Raw genomic sequence first — 15,307 nt, 5'->3', positions numbered from 1 at the left:
GAGAGTTCAATACTTTAGGGACTCCTCATACCCAAGGATTTTCACCCTGCATCAGCTTCACTGGTAAATTCAATACTTTAGGGACCTCCCTTACCCAAGGAGTTTCAGCCTGCAAATACTTTTGAGACTTCCTCACACCCAAGGGATTTCAGCCTACTTCCGTACTTTAGGAACCTCTCTTACCCAAGGATTTTCAGCCTGCAACTGCTTCTCTCCTCTGGGACTCCTTCCCACCTGCCTAATCAATCCCTGGCTTCTGCTTTCACAACCAATCATTCTCCTTCCATTAGCTTCCCCCACACCCATACCAGCTGAGTTAAGCATTAGACTAATGATGAGCTCCTGCACACAGGGTTTCCTAACTCTCTTTCCCCCCAGTGGCAGCCCATCTACACATCCTGCCAGCTTACACCCATGTCTTCCCTCATTGCAGCTAGGAGTCCAGTCCGGGTTCCTCATCTCACCCCCCTGGCTCCTTGCCTGCAATGCCTTCTGGGACTTGTATTTCAGACTGAAACTGCCTTAACCCAACTATCCTGGATGTGACTTTATCACAACATATATTTTATGAAATATGTGTATATACATGTAGATTACAAGCATTCTTTTTTGGGAGTAGGTATAAATATGTGCATCAGCACATAAGTGTTGTTGAGGCTGGTACTGTGAGCCAGTTTCTAAAGGCACATGGAAACCTATGTTGCCTTTAAAGTAGACTTTAAGTAGGCACCTATTTTGGGCTTCTGACATAGGCATCCTGTAGTAATTATCATGCTCTTAAGCCTTAATGAATTTGCATTGAGTGACTCACAGGAAAACCCATAAACAACCATATTTACACACTATTATTGGCTAGATTGTTCAAAATATTGTTTATCATTTATTAAACATTTGCTATACTGCTTGTGTTGAACACAAATCAGAGTGGTTTACAACCAACTTACATTTGTCTAGTATCTTTTGCTGTCTTCTTCCTATCCCCTTTCTGTTTTGTTTTAATGAACGTTTCTGTTTTGTTTTAATGAATGTTTCTTCTATTTGATTTTCATATAGGATATAAGCTGTGAGACTTTAGCTATGTTACTTTCGAAAGCTAATCAAAAAATGTATTAAGTCCAATAAAAGAGCTATCATCTTATTTTTTTCTCTGTTTTGTTGTATTTCTATTTATGTTTTGTAGTTCCATTCTATGTTTTGTTGTATTTCTATGACCAACAATCCAGTCTTAAATATTCTTCAATAAGTTAATTTTTCAGTTCTTTGTTCACTCAATTTTGTCTGTATTGGGTTGTGATAGGGTGTGATAGACTTCCTCACTAGGCCACTGTAAGGGAATTGAAGCTAGCTTACCTAGCCAGCAGGGCGGGGCTCAGGCAGAGAGGAAGTTAAAATCCTAGAGTGAGAACAGAACTGGGAGGCCACGAGTAAGGAGTAAGGGATTCTCCAAGTATGTTGTGAACCTGAGGCTGCAGTGTCTGAAGATGGGCCCCAGGCAGGAGGAAGGGTTCTTAAGGAAAGTTTTACAAGTTGTGGTCACTGGATCAGAAGACAGGCCAAAGGTAGGAAAGATATGTGTTTGTGCAAGTTGAGAATTGAGCCTGCTAGAAACCAGTTTCTGTGAATGTGTAACTAAATTTACTGAAAACTGTGTTGTAGAAGCCTGGCAAGAAAGCAATCCTTGATGAAATGTAGAATTAAGTTTCAATATGGTTGCTGCCCATGTTTAAACACCAAGTCTGTGACAACAACAGACTGTGTTATTTTCATTGTTTAATCAATAATAAAGATTGTATTTTGATGTACACATTGCACTGACTGCAGTCTATGAAGGTTCCATGTTTGGCTGTCACCAACACTATTACATATGGTTCCGGCAGTGGGATCCATGCTTCCTAGTGTAAAGAAAGCAAAATCCAATAACCTCCAGTGCTTGAGGCCTCACTACAGTATAGGCACTTGTATGTGGGCAAAAGGAATAGCCCCGCCCTAAAGAGGGAACTCAAGACATTTAGTTAGAACTGAACAAGCAGATGTTTTTTTGCTGTTGTGGTTTGCTGTTAAGAAAGTCTGAGCTGGAGTGGCCAGGAGAACCTGGTAATCTGTATGCATTGGCTTCAGTATAATCCACAATAAGCCAACAATATAATCCACAAGAATTCAAAGAGGCTGACAAGTTTAATTGTTAAGTGGTTTGCAGTGAAGGGCTTCCATATAAAATATAGACTATGAAGATATAAAGAGATATATAAACTACTGCTATTGAGCTTAATCTGGAGCAGAGTAGTGATTGGAGCTGGATCTGGAGCTGCTACTTATCTTGTTGAAAGGCCAGCTGTTGAATATAATAGGCCAGAGGGAGTACGAAACTCCAAACAGTTGGCTGGATATAGGAGCTTCTGCAGCTAGTGCAGTTGGAAACTCTGGAGTGAGGAAGCCAGACTGCATACTGAGGATCTGACTAAAAAGTGATTTGCAACCTCATGTCCAGACGTCCCAAGAAGGAAAAGGGACCCACCAAGGGCAACTGAAAGAGGTTAAGTACCCACTTCACTACCAGCCTAAGAGGTTGAAGGAAGTCAACTGCTGTAGTACAGCTGTGAGTGAGGACTATCTCCAATAGTATATCAACCAGGAGAGAAAAAAGTCAACTGGGAGAGGTTCAAGACCAACCTCAACATCAGTACAGCAAGTTGGAGGAAGCAACCTTCTGGATTACAGAGCTGACAAAGAAAGTGCAAAGAATATGGGAATGAACTGTGGTTTATCTGCACTGCTGTGAAGCAAAAGGATTAATAGAAACCATTGAACAGGTGGAGGAGATATAGCAATTGAGATAAGGGACCCTCCAAAGCAGCATTGCAACTGAGGCTGGAGAAGCTCCAGTCCTTGGAAATCTCCCTAAGCTACTAGAGTAGCCAGAATGCTTGGCTAAAAGTCCAATTGAAAGCTAAAACCCAGAAAGTTCTGTCTCTAAGAAGTGAAAGAGAACAAGAGGTTACCAAGTTATTGAGATGGACATGGAGGTATCCACTGCTTGCCCCAAAATTGGTAACATGGAATGTTGCTGCTAACTGGGTTTCTGCCAGATACTTGTGACCAGTGCATTTTTTCTAGCGAAAAGGTGCCGGTACTCCAATGCCAGGCCACCCTTCAGGGGTGGGGTGATCATTGAGGGACATACCCAACAATAGCCAGCTCTCCTGCAACCAGTCACAGAACCTATGACAAGGCAGAATTGTTGTGTAGGGCTTCAGCTCTTTCATTAAAACTTGGGGACTATGGGTCAAATTTAGCAAACAATGGAAAATGTGCTGGTATTCAGTACCCCCAATTACCCCCTCAAAAAAAGCCCTGCTTGTGACCTGGATTGGCCACTGTTGGAAGTAGAATACTGGGCTGGATGGACCATTGGTCTGACCCAGTATGGCTATTCTTATGTTTTTAAAAAGCACTTTTTAAGAACAAGACAAGGTTACCTGCTGCAGGAGCAGGTAATACTTATGAAGTCATCCACTGAAACTCTGCAGAAGGTGGCAGGTGAGCTGCTTATTGAATTGCAAGAGGCCAAAAGGCTCACATGGAATATTGAGGAGCAACATGAGAGCCTTAGTTAAAATTAGCCAGTCACATGACCAACTCAGGCAGCTAGAGCTTCTTGTACCATGAGCTGTTGGATGAGAAAACCAGCTGTGAAACAGAGAAGGAAGAGATAACCTGCCAGTTGCTGGACCTGCAAGAACAGTTGGAGAGGATTGTTCTAGCTGACCATTTTGAAGAGACACAGTGTTCACCAATCAATGAAGTAACAGAGAAAGTTAAGCAGTAGGCAGCCTTGGATTGTGTGCTGGCACAGCAGCATCAAGAGGTTCAGGTGCTGAAGGATCAAATTGCCTTGTTGACAGTCCAGACTGAGGGCTATCAGGCCAAAGCAAAGGCTCTAGGAGAAGAAGCTGCAGCAAGAATTGGCAGCAACAGTGCCATACTAGCAATATGCAGAGCCATAGGAGCCAACTTTTCAAAATGATTGGGGGTACTGAAATTTATTTATTTTTTTTTTTTACAGGCAGTGTGTTCTTCCCCCCCCCCCCCCCCATCTTAAAATTATGTCTACTGCAGTCTTCACCTGGGCAGTAGCAGCGCCACTTATAGGCTGCCTGCAACCTGCACAAGGACTTCTTCCCTGAACAGTCCCACCCCTCAGTCCCCCTATACTGTGCAAATATAAAGAGATGCAAATTTCAAAAACTGACATATTTCAATCACTATTCACCGAGGAGGATTTGGGGGGGACACCGGTGCCGGAAAGAATATTTGAAGCGGGGGAGTCGGAGAAACTAAACAAATTCTCTGTAACCTTGGAGGATGTAATGGGTCAGTTCAGCAAGCTGAAGAGTAGTAAATCACCGGGACCTGATGGTATTCATCCCAGAGTATTAATAGAACTAAAAAATGAACTTGCGGAGCTACTGTTAGAAATATGCAATCTGTACCTAAAATCGAGTGTAGTACCGGAAGACTGGAGGGTAGCCAATGTTACTCCGATTTTTAAGAAGGGTTCCAGAGGAGATCCGGGAAATTATAGACCGGTGAGTCTGACGTCGGTGCCGGGCAAGATGGTGGAGGCTATTATTAAGAATAAAATTGCAGAGCATATACAAAAACATGGACTGATGAGACAAAGTCAGCACGGATTTAGTGAAGGGAAGTCTTGCCTCACCAATCTAATGCATTTTTTTGAGGGGGTAAGCAAACGTGGACAATGGGGAGCCGGTTGATATTGTATATCTGGATTTTCAGAAGGCGTTTGACAAAGTGCCGCACGAAAGACTCCTGAAGAAATTGCAGAGTCATGGAATCGGAGGTAGGGTATTATTATGGATTAAGAACTGGTTGAAAGATAGGAAGCAGAGAGTAGGATTGCGTGGCCAGTATTCTCAGTGGAGGAGGGTAGTTAGTGGGGTCCCGCAGGGGTCTGTGCTGGGTCCGTTGCTTTTTAATGTATTTATAAATGACCTAGAGATGGGAATAACTAGTGAGGTAATTAAATTCGCCGATGACACAAAATTATTCAGGGTCGTCAAGTCGCAGGAGGAATGTGAATGATTACAGGAGGACCTTGCGAGACTGGGAGAATGGGCGTGCAAGTGGCAGATGAAGTTCAATGTTGACAAGTGCAAAGTGATGCATGTGGGTAAGAGGAACCCGAATTATAGCTACGTCTTGCAAGGTTCCGCGTTAGGAGTTACGGATCAAGAAAGGGATCTGGGTGTCGTCGTCGATGATACGCTGAAACCTTCTGCTCAGTGTGCTGCTGCGGCTAGGAAAGCGAATAGAATGTTGGGTGTTATTAGGAAGGGTATGGAGTCCAGGTGTGCGGATGTTATAATGCCGTTGTATCGCTCCATGGTGCGACCGCACCTGGAGTATTGTGTTCAGTACTGGTCTCCGTATCTCAAAAAAGATATAGTAGAATTGGAAAAGGTACAGCGAAGGGCGACGAAAATGATAGTGGGGATGGGACGGCTTTCCTATGAAGAGAGGCTGAGAAGGCTAGGGCTTTTCAGCTTGGAGAAGAGACGGCTGAGGGGAGATATGATAGAAGTGTATAAAATAATGAGTGGAATGGATCGGGTGGATGTGAAGCGACTGTTCACGCTATCCAAAAATACTAGGACTAGAGGGCATGAGTTGAAGCTACAGTGTGGTAAATTTAAAACGAATCGGAGAAAATTTTTCTTCACCTAACGTGTAATTAGACTCTGGAATTCGTTGCCGGAGAACGTGGTACGGGCGGTTAGCTTGACGGAGTTTAAAAAGGGGTTAGATAGATTCCTAAAGGACAAGTCCATAGACCGCTATTAAATGGACTTGGAAAAATTCCGCATTTTTAGGTATAACTTGTCTGGAATGTTTTTACGTTTGGGGAGCGTGCCAGGTGCCCTTGACCTGGATTGGCCACTGTCGGTGACAGGATGCTGGGCTAGATGGACCTTTGGTCTTTCCCAGTATGGCACTACTTATGTACTTATGTACTTATAGGTTAACAAATACAAATAAAACAAAAAATGGAAAATATGATATCATTTTAGTGGACTAAATACATTTTTCAATTAGCTTTCAGGTCAGGACAGTATACTGCTGTTATAGTATTCTATTCTGACATAAGAAAGGAGGGTTTGGTCTCCAAAGATTAGTCAAAAATGTATTAAAATTAGTCCAGTAAAGATATCACCTTACTTCCATTTTCTGTATTTATTAACACAGCTACCACACTACTTTATCCTAAACTAAAAATAAAATTCATTTTTTCCTACCTTTGTGGTCTGGCCGTTTACTGTTTCTAATTGTTTTGGTCCCAGTCTCTTGTTTCTTCTTTCCTTGATCTTTAACTTTCCCCCTTTCCATCCAGCGTCTACCCCCTATCTCCCCCCTTTCCATCCAGCGTCTACCCCCTATCTCCCCCCTTTCCTTCCACCATCTGCCCCCCCTCTCTTTCCTTTCCATCCAGCGTCAGCCCCCTCTCTTCCCTCTTTCCATCCAGCGTCTATTTTCTCCATCCATGTGTAGTTTTTCTCCTCTCTCCTCTGCCCTCTCCCCATCCATATCCAGTAATTCTCCTCTCTCCCCTGCCCTCCCATCCATACTACTACTACTACTTATCATTTCTATAGCGCTACAAGGCATACGCAGCACTGTACACCATACACAAAAAGACAGTCCCTGCTCAGAGCGCTTACAATCTAGAACCAGATGCATCCATCATTCTGTGTTCACTGCAGTGTGGCACAGGTGAAGAGTAACCATACCACACATGTATACAGAACCCTGTCTGATTTTGCAGGGCACTTTCTCCACATACCATGTTCCAAGACATAGAGCAGCACTGAGGCTCTTTGAGGAGCAATAAATTCACTGCTTTTTATTCTACATTTCATCCTATTCTCATTTGAGATTGTATTTCAAAGGAAACACTGTGCATATTTTACTATTTATGGATAGTTCCCTAGTTCCCATTCTTCAAATTATGCTCAGAATACAATATATAGTCTACTACACAAAGCTCAGGAGCAGCTGGTTCCAATAGTAAACGAATAAGGCTTAACATACCACTCCTATTAAAAGTGCAGCACAAAGACACTAACCCTGCCCAGATCCTTGCTAATGTCTGCCCAAACTTCTGAACAGGCTACTTCTTTTCAAAATGCAAAGTGATTTTTCTACATTCTCTGGCTACAAGAACCATAAACTCTTCTTTAGCATTTCAATTCAAATTTTAAAACAGGGAACAAAAAATGTTTTTCTTGCCATTGCACAATCTCCTTTTGGTTTCTCATCAGTTATGTGTCACAGCAGTTTAAGGTTCAAATGACATTTGACCTTTTTAAACATTTGTAACAGCAGCCAGAGATAAAACAGAGCACCATTTAATCGGGAAAGACTCAGTGCTTGCAGTCTGTTTGAGGGGTGCAGGCAGGAGAAATTTATTATAAATATTAAGACAAATCATGGCCATTAACTGAAAAGAAAAAAAATAACCCTAAACCTGAGCCCTTAGGACACTTTAGTCTCACTTTCAAAGACACATTTTTCATGAAATAAGAGGACGACACAAATTAAACTTTTTTCTACCTCCTGTTAGTTTAAAATCTATTGCTTTGATTTACCTGACTGAAGGGCAGTGAAAGCAAAGCACAGCACAGCACAGCAGGCTGCCTCTTGTCTTCTCTCCTTATCTCTCTCAACCTCCTGCCCTTGTATAAACAGGAAATGAGGGCGGGACACTCAGAGAGGCAGCCTGCTGTGCTTTGCCCTGCTTTGCTTTCACTGCTGTTCAGGTAAAATCAGTTTTAAGCGCTGGCTGAGCTGCAGGAAAGCAAGGACGGCAGGTTTCAAAATATTGGGGGTGCTCGAGCATCCACAGCACCCACAGCACCCACGGAGTCGGCGCCTATGTGCAGAGCTGCAATGGCAGCTAACCAAAGTTGAGAGAAGCCACCGAGAGCTGCAAGCAAGGGCACAAGCATTGGAGACCCTGAATGTCTCCAGATCAGGTCTGTCTAGCACTGTTCTTAAACTAAGTTCTGAAGCTAATGTCAAACCCCTTAAAATTTACACTCCAGCCCATTCATATCTATTCAGTCACGATATTTAGGTGCTTGAGCTACTAGGGTTTGTTTTAAACTACCCCAAGTCCCATCATCGCCCTGCCCAGCAATTGGAATTCATTGGAGCCCTGCTCGATACATAGAAAGTTCAAAACTTTCTCCCAGGCACTCGAACAGACACTCTAGCCTCTCAGCAAGTCACGACTTGGCAAATGTTGAGGTTGTTGTGCCACATGGCATCTACAGTTTATGTAACACCCATGACATGCCTTCACATAAGATCTGCCCAGTGGACTCTGGCTTCTCAGTGGTGCCAAGCCACAGGGAGTCTGGAAGATGTCATCCGAGTATCCCCGCAGTTTGCTCGCTCGTTGCTAAGAGTGGACCATTCAATCCAATTTGACTCTGGGACTTCCATTCCAAATTTCTCAGCGACAAAATGTGCTGATGATGGATGCATCTCTCCTGGGTTGGGGAGCTCATAGGGCTTCAAACTCAAGGGACTTGGTCCACCCAGGAAACAGGTCTGCAGATCAGTCACCTGGAGCTTCAGGCAATCTGGGTTTGGGATTTGTTCCTCCATCCTATGATCCCTTTGCAACACTTGTGGCACTGTATACATTTTTTAGAAAATTACATCTTAGACATTTTTTTGGACAAATCCACCAGCTCCTGATATCTCCTTTGTTAAACCTTGATTATCATGGTTGCCCTTTGAGAATTTAGATCCATCAGTTTTGGCATTTCAAAAGTGTGTATTGCATGATCTAGAAATTTGAAGAAGTATCAAAAGAAGAAATTTGCTAGCTGGAATCTTTCCATCCCATTGTGGGAAGCCTTGGTTGCTTTGCAGAATCAAACGGAGATGATAATTCTTCGTGCCAACAAAGGTGGAGCAGTGACTTTGTGGTGTAAAGAGAAATATCTAATGGAAGGATATAGACAACTACAAGACATCAATACTTATAAAACGTTATCTTCAGATCCTACCCCACAACTCCTAACAATAATTAAAGAGTTGGTTGAGAAAGATTTTTCTAAATCGATGCTGACTTTGAGGGAAACTAAATTTCTAATTACAGAACATCCTACTACCCCTAGAATCTATTTCTTGCCTAAAGTGCATAAGGATATTTGTGACCCTCCAGGTCGCCCTATTGTGGCCCTGAGAAATTCAATTTTAGAACCGTTATCTCAGTTTTTGGTCTGTTTTTTTGAAAATGATGGCTAGTCAGGTTGCTTCATATTTACAGGATACAACAGATTTTTTTATGGTGCCTTTAATCAATTGATCTGTTAGCGGATTCAATCTTTGTAACCATAGATGTAATTTCTTTATTCACTGTTATACCACAACAGGATGCCCTGGATTTGGTGGCAAGTGTGTTAGATAAAAGATCACCATCACAACTTATCTCTAAAGAATTTCTTTTGCAGCTGGCTTAGTTGGTTATTACAAAAAAAAAATTTCTGGTTCCAGAATGATTTCTATGACCAAATTCAGTGGCTATGGGGGCATCTGCAGCATCCACCATAGCTACTCTTTTTATTTAGCAAAATTTGAAGGTCAATATATATATGGGACAGAAGGTTTTAAAAATATTTCTTTATGGAGACAATATCTGGACAACATTTTTTCCATCTGAAATGGGTCTTTACAAGGGTTAATGGAGTTTGCAAGTTGGCTTAATTCTTTACAATCTAATCTGAAATTTACAATGCATTATGACAAGTTGGGGTTAGAATTCTTGGATGTCGGGGTCTACAGGATGGATAATAAAATACAAACCCCTTGTATCAAAAACCTACAGCCCAGAACACCTTACCACATTTTTCTAGTTCCCATCCCTACCGTCTGAGAGCTAGTCTACCTACCAGTCCGTTTTTACGTCTGAAACGCATTTGTTTTGAAGATCAAGCTTCTAGGTTCATCACTCGATTTTTGGAGCGAGAATATCCCTTCAAAATTATCAGAAAAGCATATCTGAGGGCTAAGTTTGCACACCGCGATTTACTATTACAGTACAAACAAAATTGGGAGGAAGATAGATTGGTAGCTGTGTTACCATTTTCAGCCTTTAGTTCTAAAATCAACAAGCAGTAGGTTTCCACCTGTCTTGACGCTGACTGCTGTGCAGGGCCCCTGGGACCATCCAGCGTCGGATCCGACCCCGAGGCATGAGGATTTGACATCGTCCTCATTGGCACTGAGGAGCCCTGATGTCGATCTTCATGCGAAGGCCAAGAAGCATCGGCATCAATCATCCTCAACGCATAGTGCCTGGAGCTCCAGGACGTCAATGGATTCGGCACCCAAGAAGCATCGGTTGTAAGAGGACTGCTCCCCCTCTGTTCAGAAGGTGCTGATGCGTCAGTCTCCCAGCACCCAGGACCCAGCAACTATCTGAGCGCATCTGGGCCTTGTTCCCTGAGATGCTTGATGGCCTCTTGCAATGGTGTGCATCAGTATCATGGATGCTTGTGCCTATCCTGCCATTGTGGCCCCGCGGCACTCAGCGTGCAGTGTGGCCTCCGACACCAATGTCGCATGTGGCCCCGGTATTGACTGCCACCCAGGCCGGCACTCCCTCAACGTCAGTAGAGGAAGCTTCACCGGAGTAGAGGTGGAAGCCAACTCCTCAATGCCCTTCTCAAGGACATGGTTCCTCCAAGTTGAGGCAGGCTTGGTCTCAGCCCTCCTATGAGAAGGTTTAGTCTGGTACTGATGAGGAGCACTCATGGGAGTTGGAAGAAGATCCACGGTACTTTTTGGAGGAAGAGTCCTATGGCATCCCCTCTGATCCCTCCCCTCCACTGGAAAGGAGAAAATCTCCTCTGAAGAGCCTTCCCCCCCTTTTTTGTGAAGGAAATGGCTGAGGCCATTCCATTTTCTTTAGAGGTGGAGTACAATCCCAGGGCCAGAATGCTCTCAGTCCTGAACAACGAGTCACTCCTAGGGAGGCTGTGACTGTCCCTCTCCATGAGGTACTCCAGGAGGTTCTTGTTCGGAATTGGGAGTTCCTTCTGTCAGTCCCTGTCCTGCTCAAGAAAATCAACACTATGTACTCAATCCACAACACACCTGGATTTGATAAGCTCCAGTTGCCCCATCATTCCATGGTAGTGGAATCTGCTCTCAAAAGAGTCAGGAGTTCTAGAGATTATGTCTTTGCGCCCCCAGTCAGAGAAGCTAGAACCTTGGACTCTTTTGGAAGGAAGATGTTCCTAGCCTCTATGCTCATATCATGTATTCAGTCATACCTACTCTTCACAAGCATTTTCTTGCAGGACTCGGTGCACAAGCTTCTAGACTTGACTGATTCTCTCCCACCAGAGCAGACTGAGTCACTGCGCCAGGTGGTCAAGCAGCAGAAGGTGTGTCATAAGTTCCTGGCCAACTGGCACATGTAACACTTTTGATGTGGCATCCAGGTCTCTGCCCAAAGTATAGCAATACGCAGACTCTCATGGCTGCGTGTTTCTGACTTGGAACCTGTAGTTCAGCTGAGGTTGGCGGATGTTCCATGCCAGGGGGATAACCTTTTTGGAGAAAAGGTTGAGGAGGTCACTGACCAAATCAAGAAACACTGATACCGTCTCTTCTCTCTCCCGCCAGACGCCTTATGGATCAGATGTAAGTACACCACCTTCTCTTGCCAGCCTGCTCGAGTTCAGCCCCAAGCATGCTTTTTCTCATTAACATCATGGACCTAAGGCCCTTGCTGCTCCCCAGTCAAAGCAAGGGACGAGCTTTTGACCAGCTCCAACAGAGCATAGTAGCTGTCCAAGTGTCTTTCCCGGATGACTTACTGGTCAGGTGGAGGCTGAAGTTTTTCCACAAAAGGTGGCCTCTTATAACCTCCGACCAGTGGGTTCTCCAAATAGTCTGTCTTAGATATGCCTTAAATTGGCGTCACAAACCTCCAAATTGCCCACCAAAAGCTTATTACTTCAGCTCTCAACATGAGCAGGTATTACAGAGGAACTCTCAGCCCTTCTGAAGGCCCATGTGGTCAAGCCTGTTCCACCAGGGGAGGAAGGACAGGGATTCTATTCCAGGTACTTCTTCATACTACAGAAGACAGGGGAGATGCATCCCATCCTACTTCTAAGGGCCCTGAACACATTCCTGGTCAAAGAAAAGTTCAGGATGTTTTCCCTGGGCACCCTTTTCCCGATGATTCAGGAAAACAATTGGATATACTCTCTGGACTTGATGGATGCATATACTCATATCCCGATACTTCCAGCCCACTGGAAGTATCTACAATTTTGGCTGGGAACATACCACTTCCAGTACTGCGTGTTGCCCTTTGGCCTCATATCAGCTCCCAGAGGCTTTACCAAATGTCTAGCAGTAGTTGCAGCATCACTAAGCAGATTGGGAATCCATGTGTTCCCTTATCTCGATGATTGGCTGGTGAAGAGCACATCAGAGGATGGTGCTTGGGAGTCCATGCAAAGTACTATTCAGGTGCTCGAGCTACTAGGGTTTGCTTTAAACTGCCTCAAGTCCCATCATCACCCTGCCCAGCAATTGGAATTCATTGGAACCCTGCTCGATACATAGAAGGTTCGAGCCTTTCTCCCGGGCACAAAAGCAGACACTCTAGTTACACTTGCTTCTCAGGTTCGGTTCGGCAAATGTTAAGGTTGTTGTGCCACATGGCATCTACAGTTTATGTAACACCCATGACATGCCTTCACATGAGATCTGCCCAATGGACTCTGGCTTTTCAGTGGTGCCAAGCCACAGGGAGTCTGAAATATGTCATCCGTGTATCCCCACAGTTTGCTCGCTCCCTGCTATGGTGGATCATTCGATCCAATTTGACTCTGGGACTTCCATTCCAAATTCCTCAGCCACTAAATGTGCTGATGATGGATGCATCTCTCCTGGGTTGGGGAGCTCATGGGTCTTCTGACTGAAGGGGCTTGGTCCGCCCAGGAAACAAGTCTGCAGATCAAGCACCTGGAGCTTCAGGCGATCTGGAACACTCTAAAGGCTTTCAGAGATTGGCTGTTTCACCAAATTGTACCCATTCAAATGGACAATCAAGTTGCCATGTATTACACCAACAAGCAGGGGGCACTGGATCACATCATCCGGATGTGGCGATGGGTATGGCATGTTCCTTCGAGCCACTTATCTGCGGGAAAAAACAACAGCCTGGCTGTCAGACTGAGCAGGGTTAGGCAACCACATGAGTGGTCTCTCAACATGAGCGTGGGGTTCCCCCTTGGTGGATCTCTTTGCCACTCACATGAATCACAAAGTCCCTCAGTTCTGTTTCAGGCTCCAGGCCTACAACAGACTAGCGTCAGATGCCTTCCTCCTTCATCGGGGGTCTTCTGTATACATATCGTCTCATGGGGAAGACTTTGCTGAAGCAAGACCAAGGGACCAAGATTTTGATCGTGCCTTACTGGCCTCAGCAGATCTGGTTTCCTCTCCTTCTGGAGTTATCCTCCAAAGAACCATGGAGATTGAATTGTTTTCTGACCCTCATGACACAGAATGAGGGATCTCTTCTGCATCCCAACCTTCAGTCTCTGGACCTCACAGCCTGGATGTTGAGAGCCTAGAATTTGCTTCCTTGGGTCTTTCAGAGGGTGTCTCCCGGGTCTTGCTGGCTTCCAGGAACGGTTCCATAAGAGGAGGTTTGCTGTGTGGTGTGAGGGCAAGGCCCCAGATCCTCTTTCTTGCCCTATAGAGACCCGGCTTGAATACCTTCTACATCTTTCTGAATGTGGTCTTAAGAGCAACTCAGTAAGGGTTCACCTCAGTGTAATTAGTGCTTATCAGCATGTAGAGGGTAAGAAGTCCATCTCTGGATGGCCTCTAGTTGTTCGCTTCATGAGAGGTTTGCTTTTGTCAAATTTCCCTGTCAAACCTCCACCTGTGTCATGGGACCTCAATGTCATTCTCACCCAGCTGATGAATTCCTGCCATCTGAAGTACTTGACCTGGAAAGTCATTTTCTTGGTGGCTGTTACTTCAGCTCATAGTGTCAGCGAGCTTTAGGCCCTAATAGTGGATGCACCTTATACTGTTTCATCACAATAGAATAGTCCTCCGCACGCACCCACCAAAGGTTGTGTCAGAATTCCATCTGAACCAGTCGATTGTCTTGCCAATATGTTTTACCTGGCCTCATGCCCATCCTGGTGAGAGCGCCTTGCACATCTTGGACTGCAAGCGAGCATTGACCTATTACATGGAGCGGACTAGGCTGTACAGACAGTCTGCCCAACTTTTTGTTTCTTTTGATCCCAACAGGATGGGGGTCACCATCGCAAAACGCATAATCTCTAATTGACTGGCAGATTGCATTTCTTTCACTTATGCCCAGGCTAGGCTGGGCTGACCCTGGAGGGTCATGTCAAGGGTTACAATGTCAGAGCCATGGCTGCGATGGTAGTCCACTTGCGGTCATCCTCAACTGAAGAAATTTGTAAGGCTGCGATGTCTGCAGTCCACATATTCACATCTCATTACTGCCTTGAGCAGGATACCCGACGCGACATTCGGTTCAGACAGACAGTGTTGCAGAATCTGTTTGGGGTCTAGAATCCAACTTCCCTAGGCCCATTTTATTCTATTCCATGCTGCATTCTCACTCAGTTTGTATATAGTTTCGTTAATCTGAGTTCTGTCCTCGCCATTGCGAAGCCCAATTGACCAATGTTTGTTGTTTTCAGTGAGCCTGGATACTAGGGATATCTCAATTGTGAGAATTGTGGCCTGTTTGTCCTCAGAGAAAGTGAAGATACTTACCTGTTGCAAGTATTCTCTGAGGCTAGCAGGCCTTATATTCTCATAAACCCTACAACCTCCCCTTGGAGTTGTCTCCTATTTTTACTTTTTCTTGCTGTAGTATTTATTTGCGGTAACCATGCTGTCACGGTGGGTGGGAAGGCATTCACGCATTTGTGCTGGAGCATGTCTCACGCTCCACAAAAGCTTTGTTAAAGCTTGTTAGAAGCTCCAGACCAGGCAATTCGGGATTGCAAATCTTGTAAGCCGCACTGAGCCTGCTATCAAGCGAGAAAGAACAGGGTATAAATGCTATACATAAATAAATAAATAAATTGCTGTTCTTGGAGAATACCCGCTACAGGAAAGTATCTTTGTTTTATATTTAAATTTTCCTGTAAATGTATTAAATAAAATATCAAGAAAAAAGAATATTTTCTTTGAA

At 44.4% G+C, this 15,307-nt stretch overlaps 1 protein-coding gene across 1 annotated transcript in view; it reads left to right on the top strand.

Moving 5' to 3' along the window:
• Positions 1–15,307, top strand: part of DNAH6 (dynein axonemal heavy chain 6) — a 2,906,060-nt gene that overhangs the window by 2,062,784 nt on the left and 827,969 nt on the right. The window lies entirely within an intron of this gene.

The sequence above is a fragment of the Microcaecilia unicolor genome, chromosome 2 (assembly GCF_901765095.1).
Source record: "Microcaecilia unicolor chromosome 2, aMicUni1.1, whole genome shotgun sequence".
In the NCBI taxonomy this organism is placed as follows: domain Eukaryota; kingdom Metazoa; phylum Chordata; class Amphibia; order Gymnophiona; family Siphonopidae; genus Microcaecilia; species Microcaecilia unicolor.
The sequence above is the reverse complement of the archived record's forward strand: the minus strand, read 5'-3'. Positions and strand labels throughout refer to the sequence as shown.